Below are 22,029 nucleotides of genomic sequence, written 5' to 3' on the forward strand. Positions count from 1 at the left end.
GGCAGCCTAGCGTGTGCAATGCTGCTAAAATCTGCTAGCGAGTGAACAACTCGGAATGACCCCCTATACGTACAAGGTGCATTACAACTGTTGACATTATGCATATAAGGGGCACTACTGTGGGCATAATATGTATAAGCAGCACTACTGCCGCTGGCATTATTTGTAAGGGGGATTGCTACCGTGGGTATTATGTGTATAATTAGCACTACTGTGTAGTGTAACATGACTAGGGGGGCGCTACTGTGTGGCGTAATGTGAAAAAGGGACATAACTATGTGGCGTACTATGAATCAGGGGCACTACGTGTGGTGTAATTTGAATAAGATTGTGCTATTGTGTTGCGTAATTTGAATTGGGAGTACTATTGTGTGGCCACTCCCCTTCTTTGTGAGACTACACCCCTTTTTTCAGGCAGCTCGCTGTCACTTTAGAAAGTATGGGAGGGCTCAAATTTATAGTTTGCAGGGGGGACCGAACACCCTAGCACCGCCCCTGCCCCAACACTATCTGTATGTCCTATACTTAGCTGCCCCCTTCTGCATGTTTTGTATTGTCCACTCTCCCCGACCATAGTCTCTGTTTTGTACTGTGCTCTCAATTTCCCCCACCACACACACACAATTACACAAGTATGATAACTTACCTCCTGCATGTTATCCTCCAGTCCTTACTGCCTCTGCGACCCCACCCGTCATCTTCAACTGACACTTTGCAGATCTCTTTGCCGGTCACCCGACACTCTGCAAATCTCTTTGCCAGAACTTTGCCAGATGATGATCTAAACAACCAGAATTTCTTGGTCAGACATAGTATGTGTATAATTGTACTACTACATTTTGTTGTGTACTTTCAATTTTATTCATTTGCAATTTATCTATTTTATTGACTTTTTTCATCTTTAACCAAGATCCTGTCTCATAGAGTAGAGACCCAAGTCATCTGCTCCAGATTTTATCTTCCCTACTGTTAGGACCATGTTATTATCATACAATACCTACAGTGTGCAGGTTACAGTCATAATGATAGAGCTACTGTAACTATCCTTTATATTACAAATGAAATTATGTGTATAAGGGACACTACTACTGTAGGCATTATGTATAAGGGGCACCACTGCTGTGCGCATTACGTGTAAGGGCCACTACTACTGTGGGCATTATGTGTATAATGGGTACTACTACTGTGGGCATTATGTGTAAGGTACACTATTACTGTAGACATTATGTGTATAAGGAGCATTACTGTGGACATTATGTATAAAGGGCACTACTATGGGCATTGTGTATAAAGCATTATGTACAAAGGGCACTACTGTGTGGTATTAGGTGTACAAGGGCCACTACTACTGTGGACATTATGTGTATATGGGGCAGCACTACTGTGTGCATTATGTTAATATGGGGCACCGCTACTATGGGCATTATGTACATAAGGGGCACTACTACTATGGGCATTATGTGTATAGGGGCACTACTAATGTGGGCATTATGTGTATAAACGGCACTACTACTGTGGGCATTATGTGTATCAGTGGTACTACTACTGTGGGCATTATTTGCATGGGGCATTACTACCGTGGGCATTTTGTGTGTAATGGGCACTACTGTGTAGCATAATGTGACTAGGGGGTGCTACTGTGTGATGTAATATGAATAAGGGACACTATGTGGTCTACTATGAGTCAGGGGCACTACGTGCAGTGATATCTGACTAAGATTGTGCTTTTGTGTGTCGTAATTTAAATTGGGAGTACTATTGTGTGGCCACACCCCTTCTTTGTGAGACAACACCCCTTCTTCACGAAGCTCGCTGTCACTTTACAAAGTATGGGAGGGCTCAAATTTATAGTTTGCAAGGGGGCGCCGATCACCCTAGCACTGCCCCTGCCCGTCAAACACCATCTGTATGTCCTATACTGAGCTGCCCCCTTCTGTATGTTTTGTATTGTCCGCTCTCCCCCACCATACTGTAGTCTCTGTTTTGTACTGTGCTCTCAATACCCCCCACCACACACACAATTACACAAGTATGGTAACTTCCCTCCTGCATGTTGTCCTCCAGTCCTTGCTGCCTCTGCGACCCCTCCCGTTGTCTTCAACTGACACTTTGCAGACCTCTATGCCGGTCACCCGACACTTTGCAAATCTCTTTGCCAGATGATGAAAAAACACAAAAGACTATCCTTAAGCATAGGACTCGTTTAAGTGCAATAGAAATAGAAGTACAATAAAATGTCACAGTCAACCACTTTTCCAATTTTCCTTAAACCAAACATACTTTAAAATTTATCAATTTGCCATTTATCTATTTTATTAACTTTTTCATCCCAAAGCAAGATCCTGTCTCATAGAGACTTATCTGCATCCCCTGTATGTGTGCTTGTCCTCCATACTTCCCTCTTTATTTCTGTAACGCTACATTTTTATTCCTAAATATGTAATTCCTTCCTGAGCTTCTCCTAATTATGTGTCCTTGTACCTATATTCCCTGTTCTGTCTATATTGTCTTGCCTGTCAGCGGACTATACTGCACTCTGTCTTCCTTACCCCCCTCCATCATATTCTGCTATGTAGGACTCACCTCCTTCTACCTGTCTTCCTGTATAGTGACTGGAAACTTCAGCAGCTGTAGATAGAAGGTAACAGGATGAAGCATTGTGATGTCACAGGCTAGTGATGTCACATTTTAGGTGTGTGATGTCACAGTAACCAGCAGCAAAGCTACCAAGTTACAGCTATGTTACATATACATTTTATACATCAATTATAACTGGATTTACATGAATTTCTAGTTTAAAAAAATGAGACTAGTGTAGAAAATAAAGTATACGGCAATGTTGTACAGAGTACCTCAATATATAGGTAAAGGGAAAATACAAGTTAAAGGGATTTCTAGACTAAATCACCACTTATATTTTATAGGGAAATAAAGCTCGTTATGTAACAGGCTGAATTAATCATTTTCCATTATATATGTGTGTGTGTGTGTGTGTGTGTGTGTGTGTGTGTGTGTGTGTGTGTGTGTGTGTGTGTGTGTGTGTGTGTGTGTGTGTATATATATATATATATCCAACTGTCCCGATTTGTGTGGGGCAGCTTCATTTTTTGGGACTGTCCCGGTTTCCCACCCATGGGCAGCAGCGTCCCGCGTGGGGGGGGGGGGGTGCAGTTGGGAGGCTCCTATCAATTGCTCTTCTACTGCATAGCTGTGTGCTTGGCCCACAGTGCATAGGCACGCCCTATTTTAGGTATGGATGGAGGAGGGGGGAGGCGCACCAATTATCTTTTTGGCACAGGGCACCAAAATGTGTAGTTACGGTTCTGTCTGGGAGCATATGGAGGTCTGACTGGAGCATATTACTATATGGGTTCTGAAGCATATAACAGGGGTGGGGGATTGTCTGGTGGAGTGGGGGGTTTGGGAGCATAGTGTTACTGGGGGGATGGTGTGTGTGGTGCATATTATTATGATGGTGGGGGTCCTGAGCATAATTTACCATAAGGAGATGGTGATGATCATATTATTATGGGGAGTGGATTTGGAATATATTTTTTCTGAGAGGTTCTGGATCACATTACTACAGGGGTTACGTTTGGAGTACTGTATGTAATGATGGGGGTTGCCTGGAGGACATTTTGATGGAGAAAGTGTCTGGGGAAGCATTTTAATGTGAATGTGTGATTGTGTGTGCGTGTACATGTAGTAGGGAATATATATATTGGAAGCTCCACTGGGGCAGGGACTGATGTGAATGGCCAAATATTCTCTGTAAAAGCGCTGCAAGAAAAAGGAGCTTGATGTAAACGAGTGTGATGACTATATTTAATGTATCATTTCATATTATTGTCATTAGTTTATATTTCTATAGAATAAAAAAAAATCAATTTATATCAGCAAACAATAATTGAATCTGTAGTAAATTTTGACACATAATTACTTAGCTGAATATTAGTGAAAAAATTGTGGGGTGGGGAAAGGGGGGGGGGGGGGGCAGCCACTTCTGTATTAGCCTAGGGTGGCTGGAACCCTTAATCAGACCCTGGCCCCTGGAGTTATAGGCCCTACCCACTGGCCGATTTTCTGAAAGATATGAACGAGAACTCTTTCAGAGCGTCCCCGCGCTCGTTCATCGCTGGTCTCCCGTCGGCTGTGCATGCAGGCCAATATGGACGATCTCGTCCATATTTGCCTGCACTTCAATGCAGCCGCGTGACGGGGGGAGTGAAGAAACTTCACTCCCCCGTCACTGCCCCCCCGCCGCCGGTTCGCTCGTCGGCCGTATCGGCCGTCGGGCACCTCGGCGGCGCATCGATATATGTGTAGGGCCCTTTAGTCTTACAGTGGTGTCTGTATGATTATCTACACAAAGGTGGTTATTCAGGTTGGACTGCAGATTCTGTTAAAAAGCAGAATCTGCAATCCTTTCTATTGCATGCTGGGGGCTAGCCAACGCAGAGCAAGGCTGCCCAGTATGCTGAATGGCCTGCCCAGTGGCTGCGACCACAATTTAATTGTGCCTGCAATTTAATTGCAGTTGCAGCAACTGTGGTCGACCCCCTGCCTACGCAGCCCGGCTGGAAGGCATGCGTCCCACCGCCATTTTTCCCAATGGAGCGGCTGCGTGTGATAACATGCAGCTACCCTGAAAAGGCAGCCGACCCGTTCTCGTCTCCCTGCACCACCACCGCAACGGTCCTTCGCCACTCTGCCCGCCTCTACCTGTCAATCAGGTAGAGGCGTTCGTAGTCAATGCCATGCAATTGAATTGGCTGGGTAGTGCACGAGTAGACAGGGACCTGCACGTAAGCACTGCCGCCGGCCGTGGAGAAATTGCAGTCGCATCGTTTAGCAATGCGACCTGTATAACGTCCAAAGACTTTTAGGTCTGTACCTCTCCTTCATCCTCTCTCTTTTATCTCTGTTCCTCTCCCTTTCTGTCAGGTCTGTCCCCCTCCCGCCCTTCCTTTCATCTTTTCCCCCTCACTGAAGATCACCTACACACTTCAATTGTTTAGAAAGGAAGAGGCCTGTTCACGATCCCTTTTGGACCCATTACGTATGCAGAAATGCTAGATTCCATATGTTATTTAATAACAGGGCTATTAATTATAAGGGGCCCACTGGGGCCACCTAATATTCACAAACTCTGAAAACCTTCAGTTTGATTGCAGGAACCAGAGACATCTTCAGGAACACCTACTTATAAAGAGAGATCTGATCGGATCACTCTGCCGCCCTCACACTGCGTGCCCTGCGGCCTAACGCATGTGTGAACAGACCTGCTGTTACGGGTTACGGTCATTAGGTCGACACAACTTAGGTCGACACTCATTAGGTCGACCACTGAAGGTTGACAATGCCATTAGGTTGAAATGCATTAGGTCGACATGGCCGTTAGGTCAACATGTACTAGGTCGACAGGTCAAAAGGTCGACATGAGTTTTTAACTTTTTTTGGGGGGGGGATTTTTTCATACCTAACGATCCACATGGACTACAATTGGAATGGTAATCTGTGCCGAGCGAAGCGGTAGCTTAGCGAGGCACCTTGCCGGAACACGGTGCACTAATTTGGGTTCCCCGTTACTTTACAGAGAAAACAACACCAAAAACAGTCAAAAACCTCATGTCGACCTTTTGACCTGTCGACCTAGTACATGTCGACCAAATGCCCATTTCGACCTAATGAGTGTCGCTGTTACTGCTCGGGAACAATACTGAATTAATCTGGCAGTTAAGTTACCCCAGCCGCAATTCATGGTGGGTTGGATACTTAATTATTGGGGGACAACAGGTCCCCAATTATGAATAAGCCCCTTACTCATTGTCAAAAATTTTTGCTTCTGATCTGTCTTGAAAAGCAGCTTAGCTTCACTGTGCCTGACAGTCTTCATTACGTAGCACAGATATAGATGCTGAAAGAAGGACTGGTTATAAACAATGCAATACAAGTAACACTTTAATGTGCACGCTAAAGGTGCATACACACTGAGCGATTCTCCCACCTGGTCAGCGATGTCACCAGGGGGGAGAATGGCTTTGTATAGCAGGACGCTATGGAAAGCCGTTCACCCCGCCGTTCATCTGCTGGTAATACCAGTAGATGAACAGCGGCCGCCAGCGATGAAGCGAGGGTGCGCATCAGCGCTCACCGCTCATCGCCGGGGCATGTACACTGGGTGGCTTTGAGCTGTAAGCAGCTCAACACACCAAAAGTGACCTGCTTTCAACTCAAAATCGCCCAGTGTGTATGGTCCTTAACAAGCAATTTTACTCACAACTGCCAATAGGAAAACACAGCAATGGCCCTCATTCCAAGTTGTTCGCTCGCTAGCTGCTTTTAGCAGCAGTGCACACGCTAGGCCGCTGCCCTCTGGGAGTATATCTTAGCTTAGCAGAATAGCGAACAAAAGATTAGCAGAATTGCTCGAAAATCTTTTCCTGCATTTTCTGAGTAGCTGCAGACCTACTCCTAGATTGCGATCACCTCAGTCTGTTTAGTTCCTGCTTTGACGTCACAAACATGCCCTGCATTCGGCCAGCCACTCCCCCGTTTCTCCAGCCACTCCTGCGTTTTAGCCTGGCACGCCTGCGTTTTTTAGCACACTCCCGGAAAATGGTCAGTTTCCGCCCAGAAACACCCACTCCTGTCAATCACTCACCGATCAGCAACGCGATTGAAAAGCGTCGCTCACCGCTGTGTGAAATTGCTTAGTTTTGTGTGAAATTACTTGGCGTGTGTGCCCTGCGGCCCATACGTATGCGCAGGACAGCCGATTTTTAGCCTGATCGCTATGCTGCCAAAAACGGCAGCGAGCGATCCAGTCGGAATGACCCCCAATGCTTTACAGACTACATTTCCCACATCCCTCAAGATATAACCTTTGCTTATGAGACCATCAGCTTGGTTTGATGTCACACAGATATCTGTCTGAGGGAAACGCAGTGACTTTTAAAAAGAAGAGGTAGACATGACATAATTAGTGTTATTATCATACACCTTGTCCCATGTAACAATTCTAGTTTATGATTTTTTGGTAAAAGTGCTCAAAGCTGTTTGCAAACAAGTAAATATCACAGAGCATGAAGGGAAAGTGTTTTACAAAATTAATCTCTTCTGACACTTATTTTGCATAATTGTTTGAGCTTTGTATTACTTAAATGCATGAAACTCAATCCTTAAGAAAGATCCCTTATTATTTCTTATCTCTACTTTAATTAGCAAGAATAATTAGTCATTATTTTGGTCTTTTTATGTCCACTTTTGTAATGAAACAAATCATTTTGTCTCCTGTGAAATTATGTAACATATCATGGGGCAGATGTATTAAGCCTGGACAAGTGATAAAGCAGTGATAAGTGAAAGGTGATAATGCACCAGCCAATCGGCTCCTAACTGTCAATTTACACATTAGAGCTGATTGGCTGGTGTGTTATCACCTTGCACTTATCACTGCTTTATCACTTCTCCAGGCTATGGGGGTAATTCAGACCCGATCGTAGCAGCCAAATTGTTAGCAGTTGGGCAAAACCATGGGGGTCATTCCGAGTTGATCGCTCGCTACCTAGTTTTAGCAGCCGTGCAAACGCTGTGCCGCCGCCCACTGGGGAGTGTATTTTAGCTTAGCAGAAGTGTGAACGCATGTGCAGCCGAGCTCTGCAAAAACAGTTTGTGCAGTTTCAGAGTAGCTCTGAACCTACTCAACGCTTGCGATCACTTCAGCCTATTCGTGTCTGGATTTGACGTCATACACCCGCCCAGCGAACGCCCAGCCATGCCTGCGTTTTTTCAGACACGCCTGCGTTTTTGCAAACACTCTCTGAAAACGGTCAGTTGACACCCAGTAATGCCCCCTTCCTGTCAATCTTCTTGTGGCTGTCAGTGCGACTGAAAACTTCGCTAGAACCTGAGCACAACCACAAAGGGCTTTGTACATGTACGTCGCGCGTGCGCATTGCGGGGCATACGCATGCGCAGAAATGCAGTTTTTTCACCTGATCGCTGCGCTGCGAAAATCGTCAGCGAGCGATCAACTCGGAATGACCCCCCTTGTGCACTTGCGGGGGGGGCAGATATAACATTTGCAGAGAGAGTTAGATTTGGGTGGTTTATTTTGTTTCTGTGCAGGGTAAATAGTGGCTGCTTTATTTTTACACTGCAATTTAGATTTCAGTTTGAACACACCCCACCCAAATCTAACTCTCTCTGCACATGTTATATCTACCTCACCTGCAGTGCACATGGTTTTGCCCAAATGCTAACAAACTTGCTGCTACGATCAGGTCTGAATTACCACCTTTATACATCTGCCCCCATATCACTTGAGCCATGTACAGTATTATGTTCCTGGAATAAACATCTCCTGGCATTTGACTGCTGTATCTATCTGGAGGTCTGAGAAAGGTCAAACAATTCCGATAGCAGCACATGCGTCATATGATTAAATGAAAGTATGACACATGTTACAACCGTAATGCAATAGGGATCTAATGTGTTAGAGGGGAAAAAAGTACAAGTTATTCAGCATTAAAACAATTTGTAAGATATTATTGCTATATTACGATTATGTTTCTGTGTGGTGAATAAATCACAAGAAGTTTGAATTCTTAAGGTCCATACACACGGAGCGATATAGCTGAGCGATTTTGACTATATAGTCAGAATCGCTCAGAAAGTTAGTGCATATCGCTCTGTGTGTACACAGCCAGCGATATCGATGCAAGTCCCGGCCAGTTCGCTATCACTGGGAAAAAAAGACTGCAATTTTCACTAGGTCGCTGGAAAAGCTAGTTGAAATCGCTCAGATATTTTGTCCCCAGCGATAGCGGGGGAGGGGGGGGCGGAGCGCCACAGGCACACATGTATAGTGTCAGGTCTGGGGGGTGTTAATGGTTATCGGAGTGAGATGCCGCCGAATGTGTCCTTGGCAGCGGCAGGTTGGTGTGCCGGGATGCCATCTCAGTTCCCGGTCAGCCTGTCCGTTTGCCACTGAACCGCCCCGATCACTGTGCTTTTGCGGCCGCGGCTACCGTGCTCACAACTGTCAGCCAGCTGCATCTTCTGCGCTGCCTGCAAGCTCTGCCCCCTCCCGGCTCCCAGTCCCTACTCTCCGTCTGCAGCGTCTCTCTGCGTGGAGCTCTCTCTGTGTGGTGCGCTGATCACCCAGCTCCTAGCCATGTGCCATGCTAACAGCGTCTGGAGTGAACAGCGCTGCAGCAGGAAGATTTTAAAAAACTGAAGTTGTACTGCGCTCACATTGGGCGGGCGGGGGGGGGGGGGAATAAGAAAAATGGTGCTGACAGGTGTCCATCTCCCTTGTAAATGTGATGTGATACAGCGCAGCTCACAGGAAGAGAAAGGTGGAAACGAGGTGGGGGGACTAAACTAAAAAAACATAAGGAACAGAATGTATAGAGGTGAAGAAAAGGAGAGAGAGGGAAGATAGAGAAAAGGGGGGGGGGGAGTAGGATGGTAGCATGAGGAGTCAGGGAGCAGGGCCGGTTCTACACCTTGCGGCGCCCAGTGCGAAAGTTTCCACTGGCGCAAACCCCCCCCACGTCAAAACAGTTAGCTCGTGAAAAATAGGGGTGTGGCTTCATAGGGGAGGGTCGTGGCCAGTTATGCCCCCAGTAGCTGTGCCCCCAGATTTGCCCCAAGTAATTGTGCCCCCCAGTTGATTTCCCCCCTGTAGCTGTGCCCCCAGTAGATTTGCCCCCAGTAGCTGTACCCCCAGTAGTTGTGACCCCCAGTTGATTTGCCCCCTGTAGCTGTGCCCCCCTGTAGATTTGCCCCCAGTAGTTGTGCCCCCAGTTAATTTGCCCCCAGTAGCTGTGCCCCCAGTAGTTGTGCCCCCAGTTATTTTGCCCCCTGTAGCAGTGCACCATGTAGTTGTGCCCCCTGTAGCAGTACCCCTTGTAGCTGTGCCCCCAGTTGATTTGCCCCCAGTAGCTGTTCCCCCTGTAGCAGTGCCCCCAGCATGTGCCCCCTGTAGATCTGACCCTTGTAGCTGTGCTTCCCAGTTGATCTGCCCCCAGTAGCTGTTCCCGCTGTAGCAGTGCCCCCAGTATGTGCCCCCTGTAGATCTGCCCCCAGTATGTGCCCCCTGTAGGTCTGCCCCCAGTAGCTGTGCCCTTTGTAGCTGTGCCCCCTGTATGTGCCCCCAGTAGTAGCGACGCTTTCAAAGCCTAAAAGGAAAAAAAACAATACTTACCAGCCTCGCTCCTGCTTACGGACCACTGCTGCTGCTGTCTCCAGGCGCCGGCTCCTCTCTATGGGAGAGACGTCATGACGTCTCTCCCATAGCAACGCTGCACTGACACTAGGGGTCAATTTTGACCTCTAGCGTCAGTCAGGGATGCCGGCTGCAACGGGCGCGAGTAGAATGGGCCTTAATGTGATCAGGAGCAGAGAGACCAGCCTTCACATAAGCATGTGCAATCACCATTCTAATCCATCTGGCCAGAGTTTGCTTGTGAGCAGGCCAGCCACGTTTGTGAAAGCCAAACACAACAAAAAGAGATTCAGATTTCCTAATAGGAGCAGTTCTCTTCACATAGATACGGAGAGCCCGTACCACATCCAAAGACCGCTCTTTGGGAGACAGATCAGGAGAAACAAGTGCCGGAACTACAATCTCCTGGAACGAAGAAACCACCTTAGGTAGATAGCCGGGACGAGTCCTAAGAACCGCCCGGTCACGGTGAAATATCAGATATGGGGAACTACAGGACAAGGCACCCAAATCCGACACTCTTCTAGCTGAAGCAATAGCCAGCAGAAACACCACCTGAAGGGAAAGCCACTTAAGGTCAGCTGAACCAAGAGGTTCAAACGGAGACTCTTGTAATGCCTCCAAAACCACCGACAAGTCCCAAGGAGCCACAGGCGGGACATAGGGAGGTTGGATACGCAACACGCCCTGAGTAAAGGTATGCACATCAGGTAAGGTCGCAATTTTTCTCTGAAACCACACCGACAAGGCAGATATTTGAACCTTGAGGGAGGCCACACGCAGGCCTAAGTCTAGCCCTGCTGAAAAAAAGCCAACGACTTGGCTATACTAAACTTGGAAGCGTCATAATCGTTAGATGCGCACCAAACAAAGTAAGAATGCCAGACCCTATAGTAAACCCGAGCCGAAGCTGGTTTCCGGGCCCGCAACATAGTTTGAATGACCGCCTCAGAAAACCCTTTAGCCCTTAAGACGGAAGCTTCAAGAGCCACGCCGTCAAAGACAGCTGGGCTAGGTGCTGGTAGACACGTGAACGAGGAGGTCTGGGCATTGTGGAAGTAGAATTGGACGCTCTGACGATAGGCCTTGCAGGTCTGATAACCAGTGCCGTCTGGGCCACGCTGGAGCTATGAGAAGCAGAATTCCTTTTCCTTGCTTGAACTTCCAAATTACCCTGGGCAGGAGTGACACAGGAGGGAACACGTACGGCAACCGAAACCTCCATGGTACCGCCAGTGCATCCACGAATGCTGCTTGAGGATCCCTTGTCCTTGCTCCGAAGACCGAAACCTTGTGATTGTGTCGAGACGCCATCAGATCTACATCTGGAAGGCCCTACCTTTCCACTAGGAGTTGAAGCACTTCTGGATGGAGGCCCCACTCGCCGGCATGCACGTCCTGACGACTGAGAAAGTCCGCTTCCCAATTCAGGACTCCCGGAATGATTATTGCTTATATGGCCGGTAGATGGCGTTCTGCCTACTGTAGAATCCGTGAAACTTCCTTCATTGCTAGGCGGCTTCGAGTGCCGCCTTGATGATTTATGTAAGCCACTGTGGTGGCGTTGTCCGAGTGTACTTGAACAGGACGGTACTGGATTAAATGCTGGGCTAGGTTCAAGGCATTGAAGACCGCCCGCAACTCCAGAATATTGATCGAGAGGAGGGACCCCTCCTTGGTCCACTGCCCCTGAAGGGAGTGTTGCTCCAGCACCGCGCCCCAACCTCTTAGACTGGCATCTGTCGTCAACAGGACCCAGTCGGATATCCAGAACGGACGGCCCCTGCACAGTTGTTGGTCCCGGAGCCACCAGAGCAGCGACAGACGGACCTCCGAAGTCAATGAGATCATTTGAGACCTGATCCGGTGAGGCAGGCCGTCCCATTTGGCTAGAATCAGCCTCTGGAGTGGGCGAGAGTGAAATTGAGCGTACTCCACCATGTCGAATGCTGACACCATGAGGCCCAGCACCTGCATCGCCGAATGTATCGACACTTGCGGATGAGATAGGAAGCAACGAATCCTGTCCTGAAGTTTCAGGAGTGTCCAATAGTGCTCCCAGATGCACCATGCTCTGAGCAGGGATCAGGGATGACTTCTTCCAGTTGATGAGCCACCCGTGGGCTTGCAGAAACCGGGCCGTCACATCTAGATGACGCAGGAGAAGTTCTGGTGAATTTGCCAGGATTAACAAGTCGTACAAATACGGCAGTATCCTGACTCCTTGACGGCGGAGTACCACCGTCATCACCGACATGACTTTTGTAAAGACTCGCAGAGCCATTGTTAAACCAAAAGGTAACGCCCGAAACTGGTAATGGCAGTTGCCAATCGCAAATCTCAGGTATTGCTGATGAGACACTGCTATAGGAATATGCAGGTAAGCATCCTGTATATCCAGGGAGACCATGAAGACCCCAGGTTATAAGGCCAGACCTTTAGAGCGAAGGGTTTCCATACGGAACTTGGTAACCTTCACAAACCTGTTCAATGCCTTGAGGTTGAGAATGGGACGGGAGGACCCATTCGGTTTCAGGACTAGAAACAGCGGAGAATAGTACCCCCGGCCCCTCTGCGCAAGAGGCACCTGTACTACGACTCCTGTATCCAGGAGGGTCTGTACCACCGAATGTAGAGTGTTTGCCTTTGTCTTGTCCAACGGGACATCTGTCTGTCAAAATCGATGAGGGGGTCGGTTTTTGAAAGCTATGGCGTAACCTCGAGTGACGACTTTCTCGTACCCAGGCATCTGAAGTGGTCTTCAACCATTCCTGGATATACCCTAGAAGCTGGCCCCCCCACCCTGGGATCCCCCAGAGGAAGGCCCGCTCCGTCATGCGGCAGGCTTATCTGTCTTGGAAGCTGGCTGATGGGCCGCCCAGGCTCTTTTGGGCTTAGGCTTACCAGGTTTGGAAGTGCGGGCCTGCTTGTTGTACGCCTGACCTTTTGCTTTACCTGAAGGACGAAAGGGGCGAAAGGAAGTACTTTTAGCATTCGACACAGAAGGAGCAGTACTTGGCAGACAGTCAGTTTTGGCAGTAGCCAAGTCAGCCACAATCTTATTTAAATCCTCCCCAAACAGAATATCTCCCTTAAAAGGGAGTACCTCCAGGGTTTTCCTAGAGTCCAGATCCACAGACCAGGATCTCAGCCACAATATCCGGCGAGCCAGGACTGACGTAGTAGAGGCCTTGGCTGCCAGGATAGCGGCATCAGAAGCCGCCTCTTTAATATAACGAGAAGCTGTGACAATATTAGACAAGCATTGTCTAGCATGGTCAGAGGAGATTTCAGCATCTAACTCCAAGGCCCATGCTTCAATGGCCTCTGCAGCCCAAGTAGCTGCAATAGTGGGCCTTTGTGCAGCACCCGTGAGGGTGTAAATCGCTTTCAGACAACCCTTCACACGTTTATCCGTAGGCTCTTTTAGAAACGTGACGGTGGTGACCCGTAGAGCTGAGGAAACCACCATCCTAGCCACATGTGAGTCCACTGGAGGAGGCGTTTCCCAATTCTTAGACAGCTCCGGCGCGAGGGGATAGGGAGCCAGCATCTTCTTTTGAGGCACAAACTTCGTACCCGGGTTTTCCCAGGGTTCCTGACGTATATCAATTAGGTGGTCAGAGTGAGGTAAAACTTGTTTAATCACCTTCTGACGCATGAACCTATCTGGTTTCTTAGGAGGAACGGATGGCTCGGGATCATCCGTAATCTGTAAAATTAACTTAATAGCCTCCAAAAGATCAGGAACATCCACATGTGAACCACCCTCCCCATCAGCCGTATCTGAGTCAGAACCTGTGGGGTCAGTGTAAGTGCCGTCTTCATCCGACGAGGTGTCAGTGACAGCAGTGGATTGTGAGGAGACAAGCGCTCACTTAGAGGACCCCTTGGACGTAGGCGAGCGACGGTCAGACTTTTTAGTAGTCAGGGACTGGTTCAACTTCTTTATTTGACCAGATAAATCGTCCGCCCACGGCGGGTTAGCTGCAGGGACCACAAACGGTTGTACCGGCATTGGGGTCCCATAGGGGGTGTTAGTTTATGAACTAGCGTATGCAGAAGCGTGGAAAAAGCGGCCCACGGCGGGTCATTATTTGCCCCCGTTGCCACCGTCCCACTGGGGGGCAAGGAGCCCCCACAACCAGAGCCCAAAGCTGCTATATTCCCCTCATAGGTATCTGCGGCTTCAGCAACACCGGCAGTGTGTTCAGCCCCACAACCGTTACCCTCAGAAGCAGACATGATATAACTTGCAGTATCAGGTAACACAGTACAATTTGTCAGCAGCACAATACCTCTAGCCCAAACCCCTGCGCAGTGTAGTCAGCACCAGCAGAGATAAAGGAGAGATATGGTGACTAAATCACAGAGAAAAATACGTAATACAGTATATCTTTGTGAAAATCCAATATTAGATAAAACCTGACGCACCAAGCCCCCTCAGGTTATAGAATATAGGGATAGCAGGTTGAGTGAAAGACACGAAATGGACACCACTCAGCTATCAAATGCACACACAAATAGTCACAGTCTGTACAATGCAGAGGTTATTACTAACAATAATACTGCACTAGACTAGCTTACACAGCTATATAACAATAGATATAACAGTACACAGTAAGAACTGGATGTATATCACAGGGTGATTGTACTAGGAAACCCTGACTAAGTGCACTCTTTCTTAACTAACACTGACTAAAAAAGGCAGGTAGAACACTTAAGTGTCTTGTAAATTCACAGCACTGACAACCAGGCGGCTTTACAACATAGGAGGATTTGCCCAAGCATTCCCAGGAACAGTGACCTGAGGGATAATGGCGCCGCAGACACTGCCAGGGAGTGATGGAGAGACAGATATGCAGCTCCAGGGCGGGAACATTTGCAGAAAATGGCGCCCTAGGGCTGGGGGAGGGGCTTCAGGTCCAAGCTCTATCCCCCTGCTGGCAAAACCACTGGGTACTGGGGGCTCTAATAAAACGGTTTATAAAGAAAACCTGACCTGTCCCATGCCCTGGTGATCTAGTGGGATCGCCTGTACTGCCACAGTGTCCACCGCCAGCGCGCGCGGCCCACCTCCCACTGACCGCGCCGGATCGCGATAAAGACCGGGTGCCGCAAGCGGGACCCACTTACCACCTCCCGAAGCGCGGCCACGCGATCCCGGAGAGCCCCCGTCGTGTGTGCCTGACAACAAGAAAACCGGAGCCTCCTGCTGTAGTTACCCGGCAACCAGGGCTCGGGAGTGTACAGCGCCGCTGGGGAGAGCCGGAGCTGCAGCCGTGAATGTCCACTGACATGTAACACTGCTGCTGCCCTTGAAGTCTTCACTTTTTTCCTCAGAAAAAAAGCTCTTCTTAGGGCTGCCTGGATCAGCACCTCTGTTAAGTGCCTGCTACTGCAGCACCAACTACAAAACTGAGATCCTGTGCAGGGAGGCGGAGTGATATAGGAGGCGGCGCTATGCATTCTGGGAACAGTCAAAGCTTTGAGCCTGTTGGTGCCTCGGATCAAGATCCTACTCTACACCAGTGGCGGATACAGACAGGGGCGATCCGGGCGATCGCCCCCCGTAAACACACATTCACAGCCACTATGCCATTTACTGAATCTGCAGCAGCAATGTAGTTGCACCTCCAGACAGGGTGGTAAGCTGTAACCAACCAGCCACATATACTCCGACCGCGGCACTGCCCGAGGCACCAAGCTGACACCCCCATCACAGGAAGGGGAGTGGCAGCAGCAGAGCTCATCTGGTCCGACTTCCTACCTGGCGATGGAGGCTCTCTAACTGGTCTCCCGGCTCCTCCAGGTAGTGTTTGCCTACTTTTGTCTCTGCAGTCACTTCTGACAGCCCCGGGGAAAGAGTCCCTCTGCTTCCCGACCCAGGTGCTGCTAGCACGGATGCTCTGCCAGTGGTCTGGGCTCCCAACTTCCTAGACTGAAACATGTATGCTCAGTATGTAGCATCTTAGCAGCCACATCACTGTTGTCACCGCAGCCCTCCATCCACAGAGCAGCCCATTATAGTGAATCATCCACCCCACACTACAGCTAATATCCCCCCCCCCCTTTCAACATTCTCTCGTCTTTGTGTTATTGCTATCTTCTCTTTGCATTTTCTCCATTATTCTGAACTTCTGTAATTTTCACATAACCTATCCTCTCTGTATTTTCCCATCAGCTCCTCCTGACTATATTATCACTGTCAGCCACTATTATTAGGTATTCCCTATATCAATCTCTCTTCCCAGTATTGTCCCCATCAGCCTCTGTTCTTTTTTATTTCTCCATCAGCATTTCCACTCTATTATCCATATCAGCTTCTGTGTTGTCCATATCAGCCTCTCCTCTGTGTTATCCATATCAGCCTCTCCTCTGTATTGTCCATATCAGCCTCTCCTCTGTATTGTCCATATCAGCCTCTCCTCTGTGTTGTCCATATCAGCCTCTCCTCTGTGTTGTCCATATCAGCCTCTTCTCTGTTTTGTCCATATCAGCCTCTCCTCTATGTTGTCCATATCAGCCTCTCCTCTGTGTTGTCCATATCAGCCTCTTCTCTGTTTTGTCCAGATCAGCCTCTCCTCTGTGTTGTCCATATCAGCCTCTCCTCTGTGTTGTCCATATCAGCCTCTTCTCTGTTTTGTCCATATCAGCCTCTCCTCTATGTTGTCCATATCAGCCTCTCCTCTGTTTTGTCCATATCAGCCTCTCCTCTGTGTTGTCCATATCAGCCTCTCCTCTGTGTTGTCCATATCAGCCTCTCCTCTGTTTTGTCCATATCAGCCTCTCCTCTATGTTGTCCATATCAGCCTCTCCTCTGTTTTGTCCATATCAGCCTCTCATCTGTGTTGTCCATATCAGCCTCTTCTCTGTTTTGTCCATATCAGCCTCTCCTCTATGTTGTCCATAGCAGCCTCTTCTCTGTTTTGTCCATATCAGCCTCTGCTCTGTGTTGTCCATATCAGCCTCTCCTCTGTGTTGTCCATATCAGCCTCTTCTCTGTTTTGTCCATATCAGCCTCTCCTCTATGTTGTCCATATCAGCCTCTCCTCTGTTTTGTCCATATCAGCCTCTCCTCTATGTTGTCCATATCAGCCTCTCCTCTGTGTTGTCCATATCAGCCTCTCCTCTGTGTTGTCCATATCAGCCTCTCCTCTCTGTTGTCCATATCAGCCTCTCCTCTGTGTTGTCCATATCAGCATCTCCTCTATGTTGTCCATATCAGCCTCTCCTCTGTGTTGTCCATATCAGCCTCTCCTCTGTTTTGTCCATATCAGCCTCTCCTCTGTGTTGTCCATATCAGCCTCTCCTCTGTGTTGTCCATATCAGCCTCTTCTCTGTTTTGTCCATATCAGCCTCTTCTCTGTTTTGTCCATATCAGCCTCTCCTCTGTGTTGTCCATATCAGCCTCTCCTCTGTGTTGTCCATATCAGCCTCTCCTCTGTTTTGTCCATATCAGCCTCTCCTCTATGTTGTCCATATCAGCCTCTCCTCTGTTTTGTCCATATCAGCCTCTCATCTGTGTTGTCCATATCAGCCTCTTCTCTGTTTTGTCCATATCAGCCTCTCCTCTATGTTGTCCATATCAGCCTCTTCTCTGTTTTGTCCATATCAGCCTCTGCTCTGTGTTGTCCCTATCAGCCTCTCCTCTGTGTTGTCCATATCAGCCTCTTCTCTGTTTTGTCCATATCAGCCTCTCCTCTATGTTGTCCATATCAGCCTCTCCTCTGTTTTGTCCATATCAGCCTCTCCTCTATGTTGTCCATATCAGCCTCTCCTCTGTGTTGTCCATATCAGCCTCTCCTCTGTGTTGTCCATATCAGCCTCTCCTCTCTGTTGTCCATATCAGCCTCTCCTCTGTGTTGTCCATATCAGCCTCTCCTCTATGTTGTCCATATCAGCCTCTCCTCTGTGTTGTCCATATCAGCCTCTCCTCTGTTTTGTCCATATCAGCCTCTCCTCTGTGTTGTCCATATCAGCCTCTCCTCTGTGTTGTCCATATCAGCCTCTTCTCTGTTTTGTCCATATCAGCCTCTCCTCTGTGTTGTCCATATCAGCCTCTCCTCTGTGTTGTCCATATCAGCCTCTTCTCTGTTTTGTCCATATCAGCCTCTCCTCTATGTTGTCCATATCAGCCTCTCTTCTGTGTTGTCCATATCAGCCTCTCCTTTGTTTTGTCCATATCAGCCTCTCCTTTGTTTTGTCCATATCAGCCTCTCCTCTGTTTTGTCCATATCAGCCTCTCCTCTATGTTGTCCATATCAGCCTCTCCTCTGTTTTGTCCATATCAGCCTCTCCTCTGTGTTGTCCATATCAGCCTCTCCTCTGTTTTGTCCATATCAGCCTCTCCTCTGTGTTGTCCATATCCGCCTCTTCACCATTGCCCCATCCTTATTATACTGTCCCCATAAGCCTCACATTTCAGAGTGTATCCATCAACCCCACATATTTGTATTATCACATCATTCTCTCTTTCCTATATACTTACTTCCTTTCTGTATTGTAGATCTCAGCCTATATGTAGCATCAACATTTATTCCTCATTATTATATTATCCCCATTTCCCACTTCCTTTCTAGAGTATTAACCCCATCAACCTGTCTGTAATGTTCCTGAACTCTGGAATGTAACATACATATGTGTCCATGATGCAGCCGTGCTAGTGGGAAGCGATGCTACTGCTACCTGGCACAGAAAGATGGTGACCCAGTGGAGGTGCTATAGCAGGGTAGCAGGAAGATCCTGCTACCCGTAGTATAGGTGCTGGGTAGTTGGTGGAGTAGTGGGCCAGGAATGCTTTCAGTGGGGCTATGAATGCTGCAGGAGGTCTGTGCGGCAACTCCAGGACACATCTTTATTAGTAATGTGCTTTCTGTGCCTCTCTTCTGCTCCTAGACCTTCATTGCAAAAACAATTCTAAGAACACTGTAGGGAATTTCCAATAAAACACAATAAAGACCAGAGACCGGTTTACAGTAATATATGCCCAACCTTCCACTGTCTGCCTTCCACAATGAATTTGCAGATACAGTATATAATAATAATCGTGAGAGCTTGTGAAATATGCCGCTAACAATAACGATGGTTGTTGACTGACAAGTATCCTATAACACATTATAAGAGGGGAAGGACTGGAAGTGGGAGGAGTAATGCATAGAGAGGGGAGGAGTCAGTATTAATTCTAAACCGCCCCCCCTAAAAGAAAAGTCTAGATCCGCCCCTGCTCTACACCCCATTGTCCATTCCTTGTGGAGCCCAGTGTACCCCGCAGCAGAAAGCCTGCTTGCCCGTGGCAAGAGCCGCTACTGTCAGGGAGGGGAGGGGGGATGGCATGAGTGTGAAAATGTGTATGTGTATCAGATAGTTGTGTAAAGGATTTCCCCCATCTCCAATTTCCATTTCCTTCTGAGCTGCGATGTATCCCATCGCTTGCTGCAGCAGGTTCAGCAGGAACCCAGCAGGTAACAGGATGCGCATCACCTGTGTTGTGCAGGGCACATGAAGTGATGACCTGCAGGGCTGTTAACTGTGCGGTGCTTTGTGAGCTTCAGATCTCATTCTCCCTTGCAGCCTTTCTGCATCTCAGAGATGTGCTGCTGTTCTATCTCCTGCCTTGCATACCCCCTACTCCATTGTTTGATCATTGATACCTGTCCCCACCCATTCACACCCCTGATTATATGTCCCCTCACTGATACCTGTCCCCAGCCATTTACATCCACACCCCCTTCTCCCGTGTACCCTCACTAATACCTGTCCCCAGCCGCTCACATCCACACACCCTTCCCCTGTGTCCCCTCACTAATACCTGTCCCCAGCCGCTCACATCCACACACCCTTCCACTGTGTCCCCTCACTAATACCTGTCCCCAGCTGCTCACATCCACACCCCCTTCCCCTGTGTCCCTTCACTAATACCTGTCCCCAGCCGCTCACATCCACACCCCCTCCCACTGTGTCCCCTCACTAATACCTGTCCCCAGCTGCTCACATCCACACCCCCTTCCCCTGTGTCCCTTCACTAATACCTGTCCCCAGCCGCTCACATCCACACCCCCTTCCCCTGTGTCCCCTCACTAATACCTGTCCCCAGCCGCTCACATCCACACCCCCTTCCCCTGTGTCCCCTCACTGATACCTGTCCCCAGCCGCTCACATCCACACACCCTTCCACTGTGTCCCCTCACTAATACCTGTCCCCAGCTGCTCACATCCACACCCCCTTCCCCTGTGTCCCCTCACTAATACCTGTCCCCAGCCGCTCACATCCACACCCCCTCCCACTGTGTTCCCTCACTAATACCTGTCCCCAGCCGCTCACATCCACACCCCCTTCCCCTGTGTCCCCTCACTAATACCTGTCCCCAGCCGCTCACATCCACACCCCCTTCCCCTGTGTCCCCTCACTAATACCTGTCCCTAGCCGCTCACATCCACACCCCCTTCCCCTGTGTCCCCTCACTAATACCTGTCCCCAGCCGCTCACATCCACACCCCCTTCCACTGTGTTCCCTCACTAATACCTGTCCCCAGCCGCTCACATCCACACACCCTTCCCCTGTGTCCCCTCACTAATACCTGTCCCCAGCCGCTCACATCCACACCCCCTTCCCCTGTGTCCCCTCACTAATACCTGTCCCCAGCCGCTCACATCCACACCCCCTTCCCCTGTGTCCCTTCACTAATACCTGTCCCCAGCCGCTCACATCCACAGCCCCTTCCACTGTGTCCCCTCACTAATACCTGTCCCCAGCCGCTCACATCCACACCCCCTTCCCCTGTGTCCCCTCACTAATACCTGTCCCCAGCCGCTCACATCCACACCCCCTTCCCCTGTGTCCCCTCACTAATACCTGTCCCCAGCTGCTCACATCCACACCCCCTTCCCCTGTGTCCCTTCACTAATACCTGTCCCCAGCCGCTCACATCCACACCCCCTCCCACTGTGTCCCCTCACTAATACCTGTCCCCAGCCGCTCACATCCACAGCCCCTTCCACTGTGTTCCCTCACTAATACCTGTCCCCAGCTGCTCACATCCACACCCCCTTCCCCTGTGTCCCCTCACTAATACCTGTCCCCAGCCGCTCACATTCACACACCCTCCCACTGTGTCCCCTCACTAATACCTGTCCCCAGCCACTCACAGTTACACCCCCTTCCCCCATGTCCCCTCACTAATACCTGTCCCCAACAGTGATGTGCGGTGAGGTCAGAAGCTGGGGAGGCACAAATGGTGGAGGCTCTCATTGCCAGGAGCCTGTCTCACCCCCTACACAATCTAACACTTATGTCCCTGCTCTACATTCATACAAACACAGGGAGAACACACATACAGTAATAGCCAGGTCACAGCCATCACCCTAGTGTTGTGAGTAAACTGGTGGATACTAACTTCTGGGTTAGGTGCCCCCTCGGCCCTCACCTACAGAAACTCAGCTGGCCTGGTGCAGCAGGTTAAACAGGACAATACAGTCATCAGTGATACAGTCAGCAGCACCTGGGGAGGGAGAGGAGGAACATATATGTACACTACGTCTTACTACTGTAGCCACACACACAGAGTCCTGTCCCCGCACTCACTACAGATGCCACACAGACACACACACCTGTCCCCGCACTCACTACAGATTACACACACACCTGTCCCCGCACTCACTAAAGATTACATACACACACACACACACACACACACCTGTCCCCGCACTCATTACACACACCTTTCCTCACACTCACTACAGATTACACACACACCTGTCCCCACACTCACTACAGATGCCACACACACACACC

The 22,029-nt window shown here is 49.1% G+C and overlaps 1 long non-coding RNA gene across 1 annotated transcript in view; it reads right to left on the reverse strand.

The window, feature by feature from the left end:
- LOC134956827 (uncharacterized) overlaps nucleotides 1-21,731 on the reverse strand; it is a 97,651-nt gene extending 75,920 nt beyond the window's left edge. Inside the window, exons 1-3 of the long non-coding RNA XR_010186240.1 lie at nucleotides 21,632-21,731; nucleotides 2,584-2,628; nucleotides 647-2,150 (exon numbers count right to left, since the gene is read on the reverse strand). This is a non-coding gene — a long non-coding RNA (uncharacterized LOC134956827). The remainder of the gene's footprint in view (nucleotides 1-646; nucleotides 2,151-2,583; nucleotides 2,629-21,631) is intronic.
- Between the last annotated feature and the right edge of the window lie 298 nt (nucleotides 21,732-22,029).

Source organism: Pseudophryne corroboree, chromosome 1 (genome assembly GCF_028390025.1).
Source record: "Pseudophryne corroboree isolate aPseCor3 chromosome 1, aPseCor3.hap2, whole genome shotgun sequence".
Classification (NCBI taxonomy): domain Eukaryota; kingdom Metazoa; phylum Chordata; class Amphibia; order Anura; family Myobatrachidae; genus Pseudophryne; species Pseudophryne corroboree.